The sequence below is a fragment of the Scyliorhinus torazame genome, chromosome 4 (genome assembly GCF_047496885.1).
Source record: "Scyliorhinus torazame isolate Kashiwa2021f chromosome 4, sScyTor2.1, whole genome shotgun sequence".
Classification (NCBI taxonomy): domain Eukaryota; kingdom Metazoa; phylum Chordata; class Chondrichthyes; order Carcharhiniformes; family Scyliorhinidae; genus Scyliorhinus; species Scyliorhinus torazame.
In genome coordinates this window covers 47,956,671-47,977,653 of record NC_092710.1, presented here as the reverse complement: position 1 = coordinate 47,977,653, position 20,983 = coordinate 47,956,671, and the positions used below count along the sequence as shown (strand labels likewise).

The following is a 20,983-nucleotide window of genomic DNA, read 5'->3' as shown; positions in this document are numbered from 1 at the left end:
TGGCATGCGGGGGAAGGCACCGGCTTCTTATACTTCGCCTTCAGGGCGGAGTATGAGGTCAACGGCCAACCAGGACCCGGGATCTGTCAGCCAATGACATTAGGGCTTTCAGTCCCACATGACCCCCAATACATACTACCACATTCACCCCTTGTCAAAAATGAACCCGGCGGGGTGATGCTTCGTATGGTGGTAAGGGTTTACAGTACTGGTCCTGGGAGGAGAGAACAGTTACATGGTAGTACAGTACTGGACAGTATCGTCCTGTTACAACTATTTATAGAGGGTATAGGAAAAACAAATGTTCATTGAACAGTCCAGATTTGTTTTACATCGACGCCACGAGTCGGTCGGGCGGTCTGGTCGTCCGTGTCGATCGCCTCGGCCCCGGCGGTGGTGGTGGTGCTTGTACCAGCGTTGTCGCCTCCGGGAGCCGCACGGTTTCAGCTGTCGGTGCAAAGGGGAGGGGGACTGATCCTCCTGGGAAGGGGGCGGTCGCGGGGTGCGGCGGTGGCAGGAAGGGGGGGCGGTTGGGTTGATGGTGCCGGGGGGGTGTGCGTGGTGCCGGCGGGCGCCAGATCCCGCATGGAGACCGTGTCCTGTCGGCCGTCGGGGTACTCCACGTAGGCGTACTGGGGGTTTGCGTGGAGGAGGTGAACCCTTTCGACCAACGGGTCCGCCTTATGTGCCCGTACGTGCTTTCGGAGCAGGATGGGTCCTGGGGCCGCCAGCCAGGTCGGCAGCGACGTTCCAGAGGAGGACCTCCTAGGGAAGACAAGGAGACGCTCGTGAGGCGTTTGATTAGTGCTCGTACATAATAACGACCGGATGGAATGGAGAGCGTCCGGGAGGACCTCCTGCCACCGTGAAACTGGGAGATCCCTGGACCGTAGGGCCAGTAGGACGGCCTTCCAGACCGTGCCGTTCTCCCTTTCTACTTGCCCGTTCCCCCGGGGGTTGTAGCTGGTCGTCCTGCTTGAAGCTATACCCTTGCTGAGCAGGAACTGGCGCAGCTCGTCATTCATGAAAGAGGACCCCCTGTCGCTGTGGATGTATGCTGGGTAACCGAACAGTGTGAATATGCTGTTCAGGGCTTTAATGACTGTGGCCGCGGTCATGTCGGAGCAGGGAATGGCAAAAGGGAAGCGGGAGTATTCGTCCACTACATTAAGGAAATACGCGTTGCGGTCGGTGGAGGGGAGGGGCCCTTTGAAATCGAGACTGAGGCGTTCAAAGGGACGGGAAGCCTTAATCAGGTGCGCTCCATCTGGCCTGAAAAAATGCGGTTTGCATTCTGCGCAGATGTGGCAGTCTCTTGTGACTGTACGAACCTCCTCTAAGGAGTATGGGAGATTGCGGGACTTGATGAAGTGGTAAAACCGAGTGACCTCCGGGTGGCAGAGGTCCTCGTGGAGGGCTTGGAGGCGGTCAATTTGTGCGTTGGCACATGTCCCGTGGGATAGGGCATCAGACGGCTCGTTCAGCTTTCCGGGCCGGTACAAGATCTCATAGTTGAAGGTGGAGAGTTCGATCCTCCACCGCAAGATCTTGTCGTTCTTGATCTTGCCCCGCTGTGCATTATCGAACATGAAGGCTACCGACCGTTGGTCAGTGAGGAGAGTGAATCTCCTGCCGGCCAGGTAATGCCTCCAATGTCGCACAGCTTCCACTATGGCTTGGGCTTCCTTTTCCACTGAGGAGTGGCGGATTTCTGAGGCGTGGAGGGTTCGGGAGAAGAAGGCCACGGGTCTGCCCGCTTGGTTAAGGGTAGCCGCTAGAGCTACGTCAGAGGCGTCGCTCTCGACCTGGAAGGGGAGGGACTCGTCGATGGCGCGCATCGTGGCCTTTGCGATGTCCGCTTTGATGCGGCTGAAAGCCTGGCAAGCCTCTGTCGACAGCGGGAAAGTCGTGGTCTGTATTAGGGGGCAGGCCTTGTCTGCGTACTGGGGGACCCACTGGGCGTAGTATGAAAAGAACCCCAGGCAGCGTTTCAGGGCTTTTGGGCAGTGCGGGAGGGGAAATTCCATGAGTGCGCGCATACGTTCGGGGTCGGGGCCTATTATCCCATTGCGCACTATGTAGCCCAGAATGGCTAGCCGATCGGTGCTAAAAAAGCACTTGTCCTCGTTGTACGTGAGGTTCAAGGCTTTGGCGGTCTGGAGGAACTTTTGGAGGTTGGCGTCGTGGTCCTGCTGATCGTGGCCGCAGATGGTTACATTGTCGAGGTACGGGAACGTGGCCCGTAACCCATGTTGATCAACCATTCGGTCCATTTCCCGTTGGAAGACCGAGACGCCGTTTGTGACGCCAAAAGGGACCCTTAGGAAGTGGTATAATCGCCCGTCTGCCTCGAAGGCTGTGTACCTGCGGTCACTTGGGCGGATGGGGAGCTGATGGTAGGCGGACTTGAGGTCCACGGTGGAGAAGACTTTATACTGGGCAATCCGATTGACCATGTCGGATATGCGGGGGAGAGGGTACGCGTCTAGTTGTGTGTACCTGTTGATGGTCTGGCTATAGTCAATGACCATCCTTTGTTTCTCCCCTGTCTTCACTACTACCACCTGCGCTCTCCAGGGACTATTGCTGGCCTGGATTATGCCCTCCTTTAGTAGCCGCTGGACTTCGGAGCGAATGAAGGTCCGGTCCTGGGCGCTGTACCGTCTGCTCCTAGTGGCGACGGGTTTGCAATCCGGGGTGAGGTTCGCAAACAAGGACGGGGGTTGCACCTTGAGGGTGGCGAGGCCGCAGATAGTGAGTGGGGGTATGGGGCCGCCGAATTTAAACGTAAGGCTCTGTAGGTTACATTGGAAGTCTAAGCCCAGCAAGGTGGGGACACAGAGTTGGGGAAGGACGTTAAGTTTGTAGTTTTTGAATTCCCTCCCCTGTACCGTTAGGGTAACTATGCAGAATCCCTGGATCTGTACGGAGTGGGATCCTGCAGCTAGGCAAATCTTTTGTGCGCTGGGGAAGGTAGTTAAGGAACAGCGTCTTACCGTGTCGGGATGTATAAAACTTTCGGTGCTCCCGGAGTTGACTAGGCATGGCGTCTCGTGGCCGTTAATTAGGACCGTTGTCGTCGTCGTCTGGAGAGTCCTGGGCCGAGCCTGATCGAGTGTAACCGAAGCGAGCCGTGGTTGTAATAGTGGGGTGGGGTCCGTTGTTGCCGTCCAAGATGGCGTCGGGGATGGACAAAATGGCCACCCCCATACCTCGCCCGTAGCTGAGGGGTCACAAGATGGCGTCGGGGGTGGACAAAATGGCCGCCCCATGCGTCGTACAGGTCGGGGGCGGTCCAAGATGGCGGGGCCCCTCCTCCCCTCGTGGTGGTCGGGACCCAAAATGGCGGCGTCTGCGGGTCGCACATTGAGTGCTGGGGGGGTCTGGGGTGCGCTAGGACCGCGCGGAGTTCCTGCATTGCGAGCGCCCGGGCCGCGGGCGCTAGGACCGCGCGGAGTTCCTTGGCTGCGAGCGCCAGGGCCGCGGGCGCTAGGACCGCACGGAGCTCCCTCTCCGGGGACAGCGGTGGTCGGGGCCAAGGCCGGCGGGTCAGTACTGCGAGCGCTGGGACCGTGAGGAGGTCCCTCGCCGGGGACGGAGATCGGGGTCCAGGTAAGTTGTATTGCCGGCGGGTCAGGCGTGGGGCGCGGGACGGGGGTGAGGGCCCAGGTCGGCGGCGCTGGCGGGTCAGGCATGGGGCGCGGGACGGGGGTGAGGGCCCAGGTCGGCGGCGCTGGCGGGTCAGGCGTGGGGCGCGGGACGGGGGTGAGGGCCCAGGTCGGCGGCGCTGGCGGGTCAGGCGTGGGGCGCGGGACGGGGGTGAGGGCCCAGGTCGGCGGCGCTGGCGGGTCAGGCGTGGGGCGCGGGACGGGGGTGAGGGCCCAGGTCGGCGGCGCCGGCGGGTCAGTCGTGGGCCGCGAGCGCTGGCACCGCGCGGAGCTCCCTCGCCGGGGACAGCGGTGGTCGGGGCCCAGGCCGGCGGGTCAGGCGTGGGGCGCGGGACGGGGGTGAGGGCCCAGGTCGGCGGCTCCGGCGGGTCAGTCGTGGGGCGCGGGACGGGCGTGAGGGCCCAGGTCGGCGGCGCCGGCGGGTCAGGCGTGGGGCCGCGAGCGCTGGCATCGCGCGGAGCTCCCTCGCCGGGGACAGCGATGGTCGGGGTCAAGGTAGGTGGCGCCGGCGGGTCAGGCGTGGGGCGCGGGACGGGGGTGAGGGTGGCGTTAGGGATGCGAAAAACCCCCTCCTCTCCGTGGAGAGTGTTGGCCGGCACCCAAATCGGGAGCGCCGGCGGCGGGTCGTACATGGGCTGCGGGGAGGGGGGTTGGGGAGCGTAGGCGGCGTGCAGGGCTCCCAGATCTCCCGGGGCCGCGGTGATCGGGACCCAAAATGGCGGCGCCTGCGGGTCGCACATGGCGTGCTGGGGGGGTTGGGAGGCATAGACTGCCTGTAGGGCTCCCTGTTCTCCCGGGACGGCGGCGGCCACGCGGGATCGGCACACCACCGCATACTGGCCCTTTTTCCCGCAGCTTTTGCAGATGGCTGCGCGGGCCGGACAGCGTTGTCGGGGGTGCTTCGCCTGGCCGCAGAAATAACAGCGGGCGCCCCCGGTGCGACTCGGCGTTTGGACTGCGCAAGCCTGTGGGGTGTCCGGGGGGGGGGGGGTAGGGGGTTTGCCGCGGCGGGTACGTACGGGGCCCAATGGCCTGCCGCGCGGTCGGGGCCGTAGGCGCGGGTATTACGCGCGGCTACGTCCAGCGAGGCTGCCAGGGCCCGTGCCTCTGAGAGTCCTAGTGACTCTTTTTCTAGAAGTCTTTGGCGGATTTGGGAGGATTGCATACCTGCAACAAAAGCATCGCGCATTAACATGTCCATGTGTTCGTTTGCGTTCACCGACGGGCAGCTGCAGGCTCGTCCCAAAATCAGCAGCACGGCGTAGAACTCGTCCATCGATTCTCCGGGAGCTTGCCGTCTTGTCGCGAGCTGGTAGCGAGCGTAGATTTGGTTAACTGGGCGAACATAGAGACTTCTCAGTGCTGTGAAGGCCGTCTGGAAATCGCGGGTGTCTTCAATGAGGGTGAAAATCTCCGTGCTCACCCTCGAGTGCAGGACCTGCAGTTTTTGTTCGTCTGAGACGCGGCCTGTGGTCGATGTGATGTAGGCCTCAAAGCAAGTCTGCCAGTGTTTGAAGGCTGCTGCCGCATTCACTGCGTGGGGGCAGATCCTCAGGCATTCTGGAATGATCCTGAGCTCCATAGTCCTTTTTAGGCACGCTTAATAAATTGTGGCGCACAAAGACTCCGTGAGACAAATAGAGTGAAGTCGATGAGGCTTTATTTAGCGTGTCTGTTCCCCAGCAGCCCGATAGTAAACTGGCCTGCGGGGGAAGGCACCGGCTTCTTATACTTCGCCTTCAGGGCGGAGTATGAGGTCAACGGCCAACCAGGACCCGGGATCTGTCAGCCAATGATATTAGGGCTTCCAGTCCCACATGACCCCCAATACATACTACCACACACTCTCAAAGTCAGCAGGAGAAATCAACAATACTGATGTTTAATCAAAACAATTGAAATCTGTTCTACACATGCAAATGTGTTTTGCAGGTTGGTGCTGTGGCTCAGATGGTTAAAGCGCCTGTCTTATAAACAGGAGATTCTGAGTTCTAATCTCAACTGTACCTTTACCTGTTCAGATGAAAGCATGTAGCCTGTGAAAAATCCTCCTCATCTAATGGTGATCACAGAAAATGTTGACAACATTTCTGAGGTACTGACCTTCAAGATTGTTTTCCTTTGCTTTATGTCAAACTTCCATATCTCCCATTATTCACGCAACTTCCATTTTCCTCATCTACTCCATTGCATGTAACCTCGCTTCAGCTCTGAATAAGGATCACACGGATTTGAAACATTAACTCTGTGTCTGGCTCCACAGACATCCTCAAATTTTATGAGCTTTAATCCAATCATTTTTAGTTTCTCATGCAGATTCACAACATGTGCAGTATTTTCCTTTGAATGCACGACAGGATTGACCTCAGGAAATCCAGTAGGAACATTTTGAATGTCTGTCAGCGATGTCTGTGAGCAAAGATTGAACGATTAAATGATTTACTCTGATGAAGAGTGACCCAGCCTCGAAGCGTTAGCTCGGTTCTCTCTTCACAGATGCTGCCAGACCCACTGAGATTTTCCATCATTTCCTATTTTAATTCAGATTTCACATCCGCAGTAATTTGCTTTTTTATTGGACGATATATGTTGCTGCATGTCAGCAAGAACGATTCGGGCGGGATAAATTATTGGGCGTTTTCCATGAAGATGAGGCGTTGACAGATCTATTTACACCCTGAAACTTTGCGATTTGCATAATTTGCTACTTTACTAGATGAGCTTACTTGCGTTCACTCTCTGCCACAACAAACAACAGATGACACCCTTTATTCCCTCTCTCAAAATACAATCTGTATCTCTGCAGCTTCCCACTGATATCTCAGCGAACTAAACGTAATCTTCAATGTCTTGAAGTCCCAGTGCATGTCCCTGGGTAACAACAGTTGTCACATCACAGGTCATTGGTAAAATGCGAGTCCAAGTTGAAGAATTTGAGAAAGAAAGCCAAAGGGAGGCTGCCGGTCTGCTTGCGAGGGAAATGAGCTGGAGAGTCTGAATGACCAGTGAAGGAAATTCAAAAGATACAATATGAGACTTTGAAGTGAACTATGAGAATGTTTTTATATTGGGCCCTGGTACCTCAGTCGGAAGAGCGTCAGACTTTTAATCTGAGGGTCCAGGGTTCAAGTCCCTCTCAGGGTTTTGATTTTGGCTCAAGGCGTTTGCTTCCCAATGAACGGTAGGAATTAAAAATAAAGAATGCAGGATGCTTTATGGAAAGTGGAAGAACCGTGACAACGTCGTGTTTGCCAAATTGCAACAGCCGTCCAGAATTTTCAAGAATTCTTGCTAGATTTTCAGTGAATGTATAAACTCTCTCCTGGTCTTGTCCTGCATTATACCACTGTAGTTTTCTGGCCATGTTTAATCACTTCCCAATTCGCAAAATATTTCCTGTTTGTATGCTCCTTTCCTGCAGAACTTCTTTTAAATTAATAACTTTCAGAAATAACTGCAATTTTTCAGTTTCAAAAGCCCAGTGCCGATGAATATTTTAGTTTGCACACTCAAAGTCAGCAGGAGATATCAACAATACAAAATTTAATCAAAACAATTGAAATCTGTTCTACACTTGCAAAGTTGTCTTGCAGATTGGTGCTGTGGCTTAGATGGTTAAAGCGCCTGTATTGTAAACAGGAGATCCTGAGTTCAAATCTCAGCAGTACCTTTATACATTCAGGTCAAAGCATGTATCCTGTGAAGAATGCTCCTTGTTTAACGGTGAACACTGATAATGTTGACAACATTTCTATGGTACTGACCTTCAAGATTGTTTTCGCTTGTTTTATGTCAAACTTGATTCAAATTTCCATAATCTCCCGTTTTTCATGCAACTTCCATTTTCCTCATCTACTCCATTGCATGTAACCTCGCTTCAGCTCTGAATAAGGATCACACGGATTTGAAACATTAACTTTGTGTCTGGCTCCACAGACATCCTCAAATTTTATGAGCTTTAATCCAATCATTTTTAGTTTCTCATGCAGATTCACAACATGTGCAGTATTTTCCTTTGAATGCACGACAGGATTGACCTCAGGAAATTCAGTAGGAACATTTTGAATGTCTGTCAGCGATGTCTGTGAGCAAAGATTGAATGATTGAATGATTTACTCTGATGAAGAGTGACCCAGCCTCGAAACGTGAGCTCGGTTCTCTCTTCACAGATGCTGCCAGACCCACTGAGATTTTCCATCATTTCCTGTTTTTTTTCAGATTTCACATCCGCAGTAATTTGCCTTTTTATTGGACGATATATGTTGCTGCATGTCAGCAAGAACGATTTGGGCGGGATAAAGGATGGGGCGTTTTCCATGAAGATGTGGCATTTGCAGATCTATTTACACCCTGAAAAATTGCGATTTGCATAATTTGTTACTTTACTAGATGAGCTTACTTGCGTTCACTCTCTGCCATAACAAACAACAGATGACACCCTTTATTCCCTCTCTTAAAATACAATCTGTATCTCTGCAGCTTCCCACTGATATCTCAGCGAACTAAACGTAATCTTCAATGTCTTGAAGTCCCAGTGCATGTCCCTGGGTAACAACAGTTGTCACATCACAGGTCATTGGTTAAAATGCGAGTCCAAGTTGAAGAATTTGAGAAAGAAAGCCGAAGGGAGGCTTCCGGTCTGCTTGCGAGGGAAATGAGCTGGAGAGGCTGAATGACCAGTGAAGGAAATTCAAATGATACAATATGAGACTTTGAAGTGAGCTATGAGAACATTTTTATAATGGGCCCTGGTAGCTCAGTCGGTCGAGCATCAGACTTTTAATCTGAGGGTCCAGGGTTAAAGTCCCTGTCAGGGATTTGATTTTGGCTCAAGGCGTTTGCTTCCCAATGAACGGTAGGAAATAAAAATAAAGAATTTAATGGAAAGTGGAAGAACCGTGACAATGTCGTGTTTGCCAAATTGCAACAGCCGTCCAGAATTTTCAAGAATTTTTGCTAGATTTTCAGTGAATGTATAAACTCTCTCCTGGTCTTGTCCTGCATTGTACCACTGTAGTTTTCTGGTCATGTTTAATCACTTCCCAATTCGCAAAATACTTCCTGTTTGTATACTTCTTTCCTGCAGAACTGCTTTTAAATTAATAACTTTCAGAATAACTGCAATTTTTCAGTTTCAAAAGCCCAGTGCCGATGAATATTTTAATTTGCACTCTCAAAGTCAGCAGGAGAAATCAACAATACTGATGTTTAATCAAAACAATTGAAATCTGTTCTACACTTGCAAAGCTGTTGTGCAGATTGGTGCTGTGGCTTAGATGGTTAAAGCGCCTGTCTTGTAAACAGGAGATCCTGAGTTCAAATCTCAGCAGTACCTATATATGTTCAGGTCAAAGCATGTAGACTGTGAAGCATGTTTAATGGTGAACACAGAAAATGTTGACAACATTTCTGTGGTACTGACCTTCAAGATTGCTTTCCCTTGATTTATGTCAAACTTGATTCAAACTTCCATCTCTCCCATTTTTCACGCAACTTCCATTTTCCTCATCTACTCCATTGCATGTAACCTCGCTTCAGCTCTGAATAAGGATCACACGGATTTGAAACATTAACTTTGTCTTTGGCTCCACAGACATCCTCAAATTTTATGAGCTTTAATCCAATCATTTTTAGTTTCTCATGCAGATTCACAACATGTGCAGTATTTTCCTTTGAATGCACGACAGGATTGACCTCAGGAAATCCAGTAGGAACATTTTGAATGTCTGTCAGCGATGTCTGTGAGCAAAGATTGAATGATTAAATGATTTACTCTGATGAAGAGTGACCCAGCCTCGAAACGTGAGCACGGTTCTCTCTTCACAGATGCTGCCAGACCCACTGAGATTTTCCATCATTTCCTGTTTTTTTTCAGATTTCACATCCGCAGTAATTTGCCTTTTTATTGGACGATATATGTTGCTGCATGTCAGCAAGAACGATTTGGGCGGTATAAAGAATGGGGCGTTTTCCATCAAGATGTGGCTTTGACAGATCTATTTACACCCTGAAACTTTGCGATTTGCATAATTTGTTACTTTTCTAGATGAGCTTACTTGCGTTCACTCGCTGCCACAACAAACATCAGATGACACGCTTTATTCCCTCTCTGAAAATACAATCTGTATCTCTGTAGCTTCCCACTGATATCTCAGCGAACTAAACGTAATCTTCAATGTCTTGAAGTCCCAGTGCATGTCCCTGGGTAACAACAGTTGTCACATCACAGGTCATTGGTAAAATGCGAGTCCAAGTTGAAGAATTTGAGAAAGAAAGCCGAAGGGAGGCTGCCGGTCTGCTTGCGAGGGAAATGAGCTGGAGAGGCTGAATTACCAGTGAAGGAAATTCAAAAGATACAATATGAGACTTTGAAGTGAGCTATGAGAACATTTTTGTGATGGGCCCTGATAGCTCAGTCGAGAGAACATCAGGCTTTTAATCTGAGTGTCAAGGGTTCAAGTCCCTGCCAACGTTTGATTTTAGCTCAAGGCGTTTGCTTCCCAATGAACGGTCGGAAATAAAAATAAAGAATGCAGGATGCTTTATGGAAAGTGGAAGAACCGTGACAACGTCGTGTTTGCCAAATTGCAACAGCCGTCCAGAATTTTCAAGAATTTTTGCGAGATTTTCAGTGAATGTATAAACTCTCTCCTGGTCTTGTCCTGCATTATACCACTGTAGTTTTCTGGTCATGTTTAATCACTTCCCAATTCGCAAAATATTTCCTGTTTGTATACTTCTTTCCTGCAGAACTGCTTTTAAATTAACAACTTTCAGAATCACTGCAATTTTTACAGTTTCAAAAGCCCAGTGCCGATGAATATTTTAATTTGCACTCTCAAAGTCAGCAGGAGAAATCAACAATACTGATGTTTAATCAAAAGAATTGAAATCTGTTCTACACTTGCAAAGCTGTCTTGCAGATTGGTGCTGTGGCTTAGATGGTTAAAGTGCCTGTTTTGTAAACAGGAGATCCTGAGTTCAAATCTCAGCAGTACCTTTATAAATTCAGGTCAAAGCATGTAGCCTGTGAAGCATGTTTAATGGTGAACACAGATAATGTTGGCAACATTTCTGTGGTACTGACCTTCAAGATTGTTTTCGCTTGTTTTATGTCAAACTTGATTCAAATTTCCATAATCTCCCGTTTTTCATGCAACTTCCATTTTCCTCATCTACTCCATTGCATGTAACCTCGCTTCAGCTCTGAATAAGGATCACACGGATTTGAAACATTAACTTTGTGTCTGGCTCCACAGACATCCTCAAATTTAATGAGCTTTAATCCAATCATTTTTAGTTTCTCATGCAGATTCACAACATGTGCAGTATTTTCCTTTGAATGCACGTCAGGATTGACCTCAGGAAATTCAGTCGGAACATTTTGAATGTCTGTCAGCGATGTCTGTGAGCAAAGATTGAATGATTGAATGATTTACTCTGATGAAGAGTGACCCAGCCTCGAAACGTGAGCTCGGTTCTCTCTTCACAGATGCTGCCAGACCCACTGAGATTTTCCATCATTTCCTGTTTTTTTTCAGATTTCACATCCGCAGTAATTTGCCTTTTTATTGGACGATATATGTTGCTGCATGTCAGCAAGAACGATTTGGGCGGGATAAAGGATGGGGCGTTTTCCATGAAGATGTGGCATTTGCAGATCTATTTACACCCTGAAAAATTGCGATTTGCATAATTTGTTACTTTACTAGATGAGCTTACTTGCGTTCACTCTCTGCCATAACAAACAACAGATGACACCCTTTATTCCCTCTCTTAAAATACAATCTGTATCTCTGCAGCTTCCCACTGATATCTCAGCGAACTAAACGTAATCTTCAATGTCTTGAAGTCCCAGTGCATGTCCCTGGGTAACAACAGTTGTCACATCACAGGTCATTGGTTAAAATGCGAGTCCAAGTTGAAGAATTTGAGAAAGAAAGCCGAAGGGAGGCTTCCGGTCTGCTTGCGAGGGAAATGAGCTGGAGAGGCTGAATGACCAGTGAAGGAAATTCAAATGATACAATATGAGACTTTGAAGTGAGCTATGAGAACATTTTTATAATGGGCCCTGGTAGCTCAGTCGGTCGAGCATCAGACTTTTAATCTGAGGGTCCAGGGTTAAAGTCCCTGTCAGGGATTTGATTTTGGCTCAAGGCGTTTGCTTCCCAATGAACGGTAGGAAATAAAAATAAAGAATTTAATGGAAAGTGGAAGAACCGTGACAATGTCGTGTTTGCCAAATTGCAACAGCCGTCCAGAATTTTCAAGAATTTTTGCTAGATTTTCAGTGAATGTATAAACTCTCTCCTGGTCTTGTCCTGCATTGTACCACTGTAGTTTTCTGGTCATGTTTAATCACTTCCCAATTCGCAAAATACTTCCTGTTTGTATACTTCTTTCCTGCAGAACTGCTTTTAAATTAATAACTTTCAGAATAACTGCAATTTTTCAGTTTCAAAAGCCCAGTGCCGATGAATATTTTAATTTGCACTCTCAAAGTCAGCAGGAGAAATCAACAATACTGATGTTTAATCAAAACAATTGAAATCTGTTCTACACTTGCAAAGCTGTTGTGCAGATTGGTGCTGTGGCTTAGATGGTTAAAGCGCCTGTCTTGTAAACAGGAGATCCTGAGTTCAAATCTCAGCAGTACCTATATATGTTCAGGTCAAAGCATGTAGACTGTGAAGCATGTTTAATGGTGAACACAGAAAATGTTGACAACATTTCTGTGGTACTGACCTTCAAGATTGCTTTCCCTTGATTTATGTCAAACTTGATTCAAACTTCCATCTCTCCCATTTTTCACGCAACTTCCATTTTCCTCATCTACTCCATTGCATGTAACCTCGCTTCAGCTCTGAATAAGGATCACACGGATTTGAAACATTAACTTTGTCTTTGGCTCCACAGACATCCTCAAATTTTATGAGCTTTAATCCAATCATTTTTAGTTTCTCATGCAGATTCACAACATGTGCAGTATTTTCCTTTGAATGCACGACAGGATTGACCTCAGGAAATCCAGTAGGAACATTTTGAATGTCTGTCAGCGATGTCTGTGAGCAAAGATTGAATGATTAAATGATTTACTCTGATGAAGAGTGACCCAGCCTCGAAACGTGAGCACGGTTCTCTCTTCACAGATGCTGCCAGACCCACTGAGATTTTCCATCATTTCCTGTTTTTTTTCAGATTTCACATCCGCAGTAATTTGCCTTTTTATTGGACGATATATGTTGCTGCATGTCAGCAAGAACGATTTGGGCGGTATAAAGAATGGGGCGTTTTCCATCAAGATGTGGCTTTGACAGATCTATTTACACCCTGAAACTTTGCGATTTGCATAATTTGTTACTTTTCTAGATGAGCTTACTTGCGTTCACTCGCTGCCACAACAAACATCAGATGACACGCTTTATTCCCTCTCTGAAAATACAATCTGTATCTCTGTAGCTTCCCACTGATATCTCAGCGAACTAAACGTAATCTTCAATGTCTTGAAGTCCCAGTGCATGTCCCTGGGTAACAACAGTTGTCACATCACAGGTCATTGGTAAAATGCGAGTCCAAGTTGAAGAATTTGAGAAAGAAAGCCGAAGGGAGGCTGCCGGTCTGCTTGCGAGGGAAATGAGCTGGAGAGGCTGAATTACCAGTGAAGGAAATTCAAAAGATACAATATGAGACTTTGAAGTGAGCTATGAGAACATTTTTGTGATGGGCCCTGATAGCTCAGTCGAGAGAACATCAGGCTTTTAATCTGAGTGTCAAGGGTTCAAGTCCCTGCCAACGTTTGATTTTAGCTCAAGGCGTTTGCTTCCCAATGAACGGTCGGAAATAAAAATAAAGAATGCAGGATGCTTTATGGAAAGTGGAAGAACCGTGACAACGTCGTGTTTGCCAAATTGCAACAGCCGTCCAGAATTTTCAAGAATTTTTGCGAGATTTTCAGTGAATGTATAAACTCTCTCCTGGTCTTGTCCTGCATTATACCACTGTAGTTTTCTGGTCATGTTTAATCACTTCCCAATTCGCAAAATATTTCCTGTTTGTATACTTCTTTCCTGCAGAACTGCTTTTAAATTAACAACTTTCAGAATCACTGCAATTTTTACAGTTTCAAAAGCCCAGTGCCGATGAATATTTTAATTTGCACTCTCAAAGTCAGCAGGAGAAATCAACAATACTGATGTTTAATCAAAAGAATTGAAATCTGTTCTACACTTGCAAAGCTGTCTTGCAGATTGGTGCTGTGGCTTAGATGGTTAAAGTGCCTGTTTTGTAAACAGGAGATCCTGAGTTCAAATCTCAGCAGTACCTTTATAAATTCAGGTCAAAGCATGTAGCCTGTGAAGCATGTTTAATGGTGAACACAGATAATGTTGGCAACATTTCTGTGGTACTGACCTTCAAGATTGTTTTCGCTTGTTTTATGTCAAACTTGATTCAAATTTCCATAATCTCCCGTTTTTCATGCAACTTCCATTTTCCTCATCTACTCCATTGCATGTAACCTCGCTTCAGCTCTGAATAAGGATCACACGGATTTGAAACATTAACTTTGTGTCTGGCTCCACAGACATCCTCAAATTTAATGAGCTTTAATCCAATCATTTTTAGTTTCTCATGCAGATTCACAACATGTGCAGTATTTTCCTTTGAATGCACGTCAGGATTGACCTCAGGAAATTCAGTCGGAACATTTTGAATGTCTGTCAGCGATGTCTGTGAGCAAAGATTGAATGATTGAATGATTTACTCTGATGAAGAGTGACCCAGCCTCGAAACGTGAGCTCGGTTCTCTCTTCACAGATGCTGCCAGACCCACTGAGATTTTCCATCATTTCCTGTTTTTTTTCAGATTTCACATCCGCAGTAATTTGCCTTTTTATTGGACGATATATGTTGCTGCATGTCAGCAAGAACGATTTGGGCGGGATAAAGGATGGGGCGTTTTCCATGAAGATGTGGCATTTGCAGATCTATTTACACCCTGAAAATTTGCGATTTGCATAATTTGTTACTTTACTAGATGAGCTTACTTGCGTTCACTCTCTGCCATAACAAACAACAGATGACACCCTTTATTCCCTCTATCAAAATACAATCTGTATCTCTGCAGCTTCCCACTGATATCTCAGCGAACTAAACGTAATCTTCAATGTCTTGAAGTCCCAGTGCATGTCCCTGGGTAACAACAGTTGTCACATCACAGGTCATTGGTTAAAATGTGAGTCCAAGTTGAAGAATTTGAGAAAGAAAGCCGAAGGGAGGCTGCCGGTCTGCTTGCGAGGGAAATGAGCTGGAGAGGCTGAATGACCAGTGATGGAAATTCAAAAGATACAATATGAGACTTTGAAGTGAGCTATGAGAAAACTTTTATAATGGGCCCTGGTAGCTCAGTCGGTCGAGCATCAGACTTTTAATTTGAGGGTTCAGGGTTCAAGTCCCTGTCAGGGTTTTGATTTTGGCTCAAGGCGTTTGCTTCCCAATGAACGGTAGGAAATAAAAATAAAGAATGCAGGATGCTTTATGGAAAGTGGAAGAACCGTGACAACGTCGTGTTTGCCAAATTGCAACAGCCGTCCAGAATTTTCAAGAATTTTTGCTAGATTTTCAGTGAATGTATAAACTCTCTCCTGGTCTTGTCCTGCATTATACCACTGTAGTTTTCTGGTCATGTTTAATCACTTCCCAATTCGCAAAATATTTCCTGTTTGTATACTTCTTTCCTGCAGAACTGCTTTTAAATTAATAACTTTCAGAATAACTGCAATTTTTCAGTTTCAAAAGCCCAGTGCCGATGAATATTTTAATTTGCACTCTCAAAGTCAGCAGGAGAAATCAACAAGACTGATGTTTAATCAAAACAACTGAAATCTGTTCTACACTTGCAAAGCTGTTGTGCAGATTGGTGCTGTGGCTTAGATGGTTAAAGTGCCTGTCTTGTAAACAGGAGATACTGAGTTCAAATCTCAGCAGTACCTATATACATTCAGGTCAAAGCATGTAGCCTGTGAAGAATGTTTAATGGTGAACACAGATAATGTTGACAACATTTCTGTGGTACTGACCTTCACGATTGTTTTCGCTTGTTTTATGTCAAACTTGATTCAAACTTCCATATCTCCCATTTTTCACGCAACTTCCATTTTCCTCATCTACTCGATTGCATCTAACCTCGCTTCAGCTCTGAATAAGGATCACACGGATTTGAAACATTAACTTCGTCTTTGGCTCCACAGACATCCTCAAATTTTATGAGCTTTAATCCAATCATTTTTAGTTTCTCACGCAGATTCACAACATGTGCAGTATTTTCCTTTGAATGCACGACAGGATTGACCTCAGGAAATTCAGTAGGAACATTTTGAATGTCTGTCAGCGATGTCTGTGAGCAAAGATTGAATGATTGAATGATTTACTCTGATGAAGAGTGACCCAGCCTCGAAACATGAGCTCGGTTCTCTCTGCACAGATGCTGCCAGACCCACTGAGATTTTCCATCATTTCCTGTTTTTTTTCAGATTCCACATCCGCAGTAATTTGCCTTTTTATTGGACGATATATGTTGCTGCATGTCAGCAAGAACGATTTGGGCGGTATAAAGGATGGGGCGTTTTCCATGAAGATGTGGCGTTGACAGATCTATTTACACCCTGAAACTTTGCGATTTGCATAATTTGTTACTATTCTAGATGAGCTTACTTGCGGTCACTCGCTGCCACAACAAACAACAGATGACACGCTTTATTCCCTCTCTGAAAATACAATCTGTATCTCTGTAGCTTCCCACTGATATCTCAGAGAACTAAACGTAATCTTCAATGTCTTGAAGTCCCAGTGCATGTCCCTGGGTAACAACAGTTGTCACATCACAGGTCATTGGTAAAATGCGAGTCCAAGTTGAAGAATTTGAGAAAGAAAGCCGAAGGGAGGCTTCCGGTCTGCTTGCGAGGGAAATGAGCTGGAGAGGCTGAATTACCAGTGAAGGAAATTCAAAAGATACAATATGAGACTTTGAAGTGAGCTATGAGAACATTTTTGTGATGGGCCCTGATAGCTCAGTCGAGAGAACATCAGGCTTTTAATCTGAGTGTCAAGGGTTCAAGTCCCTGCCAACGTTTGATTTTAGCTCAAGGCGTTTGCTTCCCAATGAACGGTCGGAAATAAAAATAAAGAATGCAGGATGCTTTATGGAAAGTGGAAGAACCGTGACAACGTCGTGTTTGCCAAATTGCAACAGCCGTCCAGAATTTTCAAGAATTTTTGCTAGATTTTCAGTGAATGTATAAACTCTCTCCTGGTCTTGTCCTGCATTATACCACTGTAGTTTTCTGGCCATGTTTAATCACTTCCCAATTCGCAAAATATTTCCTGTTTGTATACTTCTTTCCTGCAGAACTGCTTTTAAATTAACAACTTTCAGAATCACTGCAATTTTTACAGTTTCAAAAGCCCAGTGCCGATGAATATTTTATTTTGCACTCTCAAAGTCAGCAGGAGAAATCAACAATACTGATGTTTAATCAAAAGAATTGAAATCTGTTCTACACTTGCAAAGCTGTCTTGCAGATTGGTGCTGTGGCTTAGATGGTTAAATAGCCTGTCTTGTAAACAGGAGATCTTAAGTTCAAATCTCAGCAGTACCTTTGTACATTCAGGTCAAAGCATGTAGCCTGTGAAGCATGTTTAATGGTGAACACAGATAATGTTGACAACGTTTCTATGGTACTGACCTTCAAGATTGTTTTCGCTTGTTTTATGTCAAACTTGATTCAAATTTCCATAATCTCCCGTTTTTCATGCAACTTCCATTTTCCTCATCTACTCCATTGCATGTAACCTCGCTTCAGCTCTGAATAAGGATCACACGGATTTGAAACATTAACTTTGTGTCTGGCTACACAGACATCCTCAAATTTTATGAGCTTTAAACCAATCATTTTTCGTTTCTCATGCAGATTCAGTACATGTGCAGTATTTTCCTTTGAATGCACGACAGGATTGACCTCAGGAAATTCAGTAGGAACATTTTGAATGTCTGTCAGCGATGTCTGTGAGCAAAGATTGAATGATTGAATGATTTACTCTGATGAAGAGTGACCCAGCCTCGAAACGTGAGCTCGGTTCTCTCTTCACAGATGCTGCCAGACCCACTGAGATTTTCCATCATTTCCTGTTTTTTTTCTGATTTCACATCCGCAGTAATTTGCCTTTTTATTGGACAATATATGTTGCTGCATGTCAGCAAGAACGATTTGGGCGGTATAAAGGATGGGGCGTTTTCCATGAAGATGTGGCGTTGACAGATCTATTTACACCCTGAAACTTTGCGATTTGCATAATTTGTTACTTTTCTAGATGAGCTTACTTGCGTTCACTCGCTGCCACAACAAACAACAGATGACACGCTTTATTCCCTCTCTGAAAATACAATCTGTATCTCTGTAGCTTCCCACTGATATCTCAGCGAACTAAACGTAATCTTCAATGTCTTGAAGTCCCAGTGCATGTCCCTGGGTAACAACAGTTGTCACATCACAGGTCATTGGTAAAATGCGAGTCCAAGTTGAAGAATTTGAGAAAGAAAGCCGAAGGGAGGCTGCCGGTCTGCTTGCGAGGGAAATGAGCTGGAGAGGCTGAATTACCTGTGAAGGAAATTCAAATGATACAATATGAGACTTTGAAGTGAGCGATGAGAACATTTTTGTGATGGGCCCTGATAGCTCAGTCGAGAGAACGTCAGGCTTTTAATCTGAGTGTCAAGGGTTCAAGTCCCTGTCAACATTTGATTTTAGCTCAAGGCGTTTGCTTCCCAATGAACGGTCGGAAATAAAAATAAAGAATGCAGGATGCTTTATGGAAAGTGGAAGAACCGTGACAACGTCGTGTTTGCCAAATTGCAACAGCCGTCCAGAATTTTCAAGAATTTTTGCTAGATATTCAGTGAATGTATAAACTCTCTCCTGGTCTTGTCCTGCATTATACCACTGTAGTTTTCTGGTCATGTTTAATCACTTCCCAATTCGCAAAATATTTCCTGTTTGTATACTTCTTTCCTGCAGAACTGCTTTTAAATTAACAACTTTCAGAATCACTGCAATTTTTACAGTTTCAAAAGCCCAGTGCCGATGAATATTTTATTTTGCACTCTCAAAGTCAGCAGGAGAAATCAACAATACTGATGTTTAATCAAAAGAATTGAAATCTGTTCTACACTTGCAAAGCTGTCTTACAGATTGGTGCTGTGGCTTAGATGGTTAAAGCACCTGTCTTGTAAACAGGAGATCCTGAGTTCAAATCTCAGCAGTACCTTTATACATTCAGGTCAAAGCATGGAGCCTGTGAAGCATGTTTAATGGTGAACACAGATAATGTTGACAACATTTCTGTGGTACTGACCTTCAAGATTGTTTTCGCTTGTTTTATGTCAAACTTGATTCAAATTTCCATAATCTTCCGTTTTTCATGCAACTTCCATTTTCCTCATCTACTCCATTGCATGTAACCTCGCTTCAGCTCTGAATAAGGATCACACGGATTTGAAACATTAACTTTGTGTCTGGCTCCACAGACATCCTCAAATTTTATGAGCTTTAATCCAATCATTTTTAGTTTCTCATGCAGATTCACAACATGTGCAGTATTTTCCTTTGAATGCACGACAGGATTGACCTCAGGAAATTCAGTAGGAACATTTTGAATGTCTGTCAGCGATGTCTGTGAGCAAAGATTGAATGATTGAATGATTTACTCTGATGAAGTGTGACCCAGCCTCGAAACGTGAGCTCGGTTCTCTCTTCACAGATGCTGCCAGACCCACTGAGATTTTCCATCATTTCCTGTTTTTTTTCAGATTCCACATCCGCAGTAATTTGCCTTTTTATTGGACGATATATGTTGCTGCATGTCAGCAAGAACGATTTGGGCGGTATAAAGGATGGGGCGTTTTCCATGAAGATGTGGCGTTGACAGATCTATTTACACCCTGAAACTTTGCGATTTGCATAATTTGTTACTTTTCTAGATGAGCTTACTTGCGTTCACTCGCTGCCACAACAAACAACAGATGACACGCTTTATTCCCTCTCTGAAAATACAATCTGTATCTCTGTAGCTTCCCACTGATATCTCAGCGAACTAAACGTAATCTTCAATGTCTTGAAGTCCCAGTGCATGTCCCTGGGTAACAACAGTTGTCACATCACAGGTCATTGGTAAAATGCGAGTCCAAGTTGAAGAATTTGAGAAAGAAAGCCGAAGGGAGGCTGCCGGTCTGCTTGCGAGGGAAATGAGCTGGAGAGGCTGAATGACCGGTGAAGGAAATTCAAATGATACAATATGAGACTTTGAAGTGAGCTATGAGAACGTTTTTGTGATGGGCCCTGATAGCTCAGTCGAGAGAACATCAGGCTTTTAATCTGAGTGTCAAGGGTTCAAGTCCCTGTCAACGTTTGATTTTAGCTCAAGGCGTTTGCTTCCCAATGAACGGTCGGAAATAAAAATAAAGAATGCAGGATGCTTTATGGAAAGTGGAAGAACCGTGACAACGTCGTGTTTGCCAAATTGCAACAGCCGTCCAGAATTTTCAAGAATTTTTGCTAGATTTTCAGTGAATGTATAAACTCTCTCCTGGTCTTGTCCTGCATTATACCACTGTAGTTTTCTGGCCATGTTTAATCACTTCCCAATTCGCAAAATATTTCCTGTTTGTATACTTCTTTCCTGCAGAACTGCTTTTAAATTAACAACTTTCAGAATCACTGCAATTTTTACAGTTTCAAAAGCCCAGTGCCGATGAATATTTTATTTTGCACTCTCAAAGTCAGCAGGAGAAATCAACAATACTGATGTTTAATCAAAAGAATTGAAATCTGTTCTACACTTGCAAAACTGTCTTGCAGATTGGTGCTGTGGCTTAGATGGTTAAATAGCCTGTCTTGTAAACAGGAGATCATGAGTTCAAATCTCAGCAGTACCTTTGTACATTCAGGTCAAAGCATGGAGCCTGTGAAGCATGTTTAATGGTGAACACAGATAATGTTGACAACATTTCTATGGTACTGACCTTCAAGATTGTTTTCGCTTGTTTTATGTCAAACTTGATTCAAATTTCCATAATCTCCCGTTTTTCATGCAACTTCCATTTTCCTCATCTACTCCATTGCATGTAACCTCGCTTCAGCTCTGAATAAGGATCACACGGATTTGAAACATTAACTTTGTGTCTGGCTACACAGACATCCTCAAATTTTATGAGCTTTAAACCAATCATTTTTAGTTTCTCATGCAGATTCACAACATGTGCA

At 45.7% G+C, this 20,983-nt stretch overlaps 8 non-coding genes across 8 annotated transcripts; all 8 read left to right on the top strand.

Moving 5' to 3' along the window:
• The first annotated feature begins 7,264 nt into the window (after nucleotides 1-7,264).
• Nucleotides 7,265-7,338, top strand: trnat-ugu (transfer RNA threonine (anticodon UGU)). Its single transcript has one exon. It is a non-coding gene; the product is annotated as a tRNA-Thr (tRNA).
• A 1,591-nt stretch (nucleotides 7,339-8,929) lies between these two features.
• Nucleotides 8,930-9,003, top strand: trnat-ugu (transfer RNA threonine (anticodon UGU)). Its single transcript has one exon. It is a non-coding gene; the product is annotated as a tRNA-Thr (tRNA).
• A 1,591-nt stretch (nucleotides 9,004-10,594) lies between these two features.
• trnat-ugu (transfer RNA threonine (anticodon UGU)) lies at nucleotides 10,595-10,668 on the top strand. Its single transcript has one exon. It is a non-coding gene; the product is annotated as a tRNA-Thr (tRNA).
• Nucleotides 10,669-12,252: 1,584 nt separating this feature from the next.
• Nucleotides 12,253-12,326, top strand: trnat-ugu (transfer RNA threonine (anticodon UGU)). Its single transcript has one exon. It is a non-coding gene; the product is annotated as a tRNA-Thr (tRNA).
• Nucleotides 12,327-13,917: 1,591 nt separating this feature from the next.
• Nucleotides 13,918-13,991, top strand: trnat-ugu (transfer RNA threonine (anticodon UGU)). The gene has a single exon. It is a non-coding gene; the product is annotated as a tRNA-Thr (tRNA).
• A 1,068-nt stretch (nucleotides 13,992-15,059) lies between these two features.
• On the top strand, nucleotides 15,060-15,132 carry trnak-uuu (transfer RNA lysine (anticodon UUU)). Its single transcript has one exon. It is a non-coding gene; the product is annotated as a tRNA-Lys (tRNA).
• A 452-nt stretch (nucleotides 15,133-15,584) lies between these two features.
• On the top strand, nucleotides 15,585-15,658 carry trnat-ugu (transfer RNA threonine (anticodon UGU)). The gene has a single exon. It is a non-coding gene; the product is annotated as a tRNA-Thr (tRNA).
• Nucleotides 15,659-18,915: 3,257 nt separating this feature from the next.
• trnat-ugu (transfer RNA threonine (anticodon UGU)) lies at nucleotides 18,916-18,989 on the top strand. Its single transcript has one exon. It is a non-coding gene; the product is annotated as a tRNA-Thr (tRNA).
• Nucleotides 18,990-20,983: the final 1,994 nt, after the last annotated feature.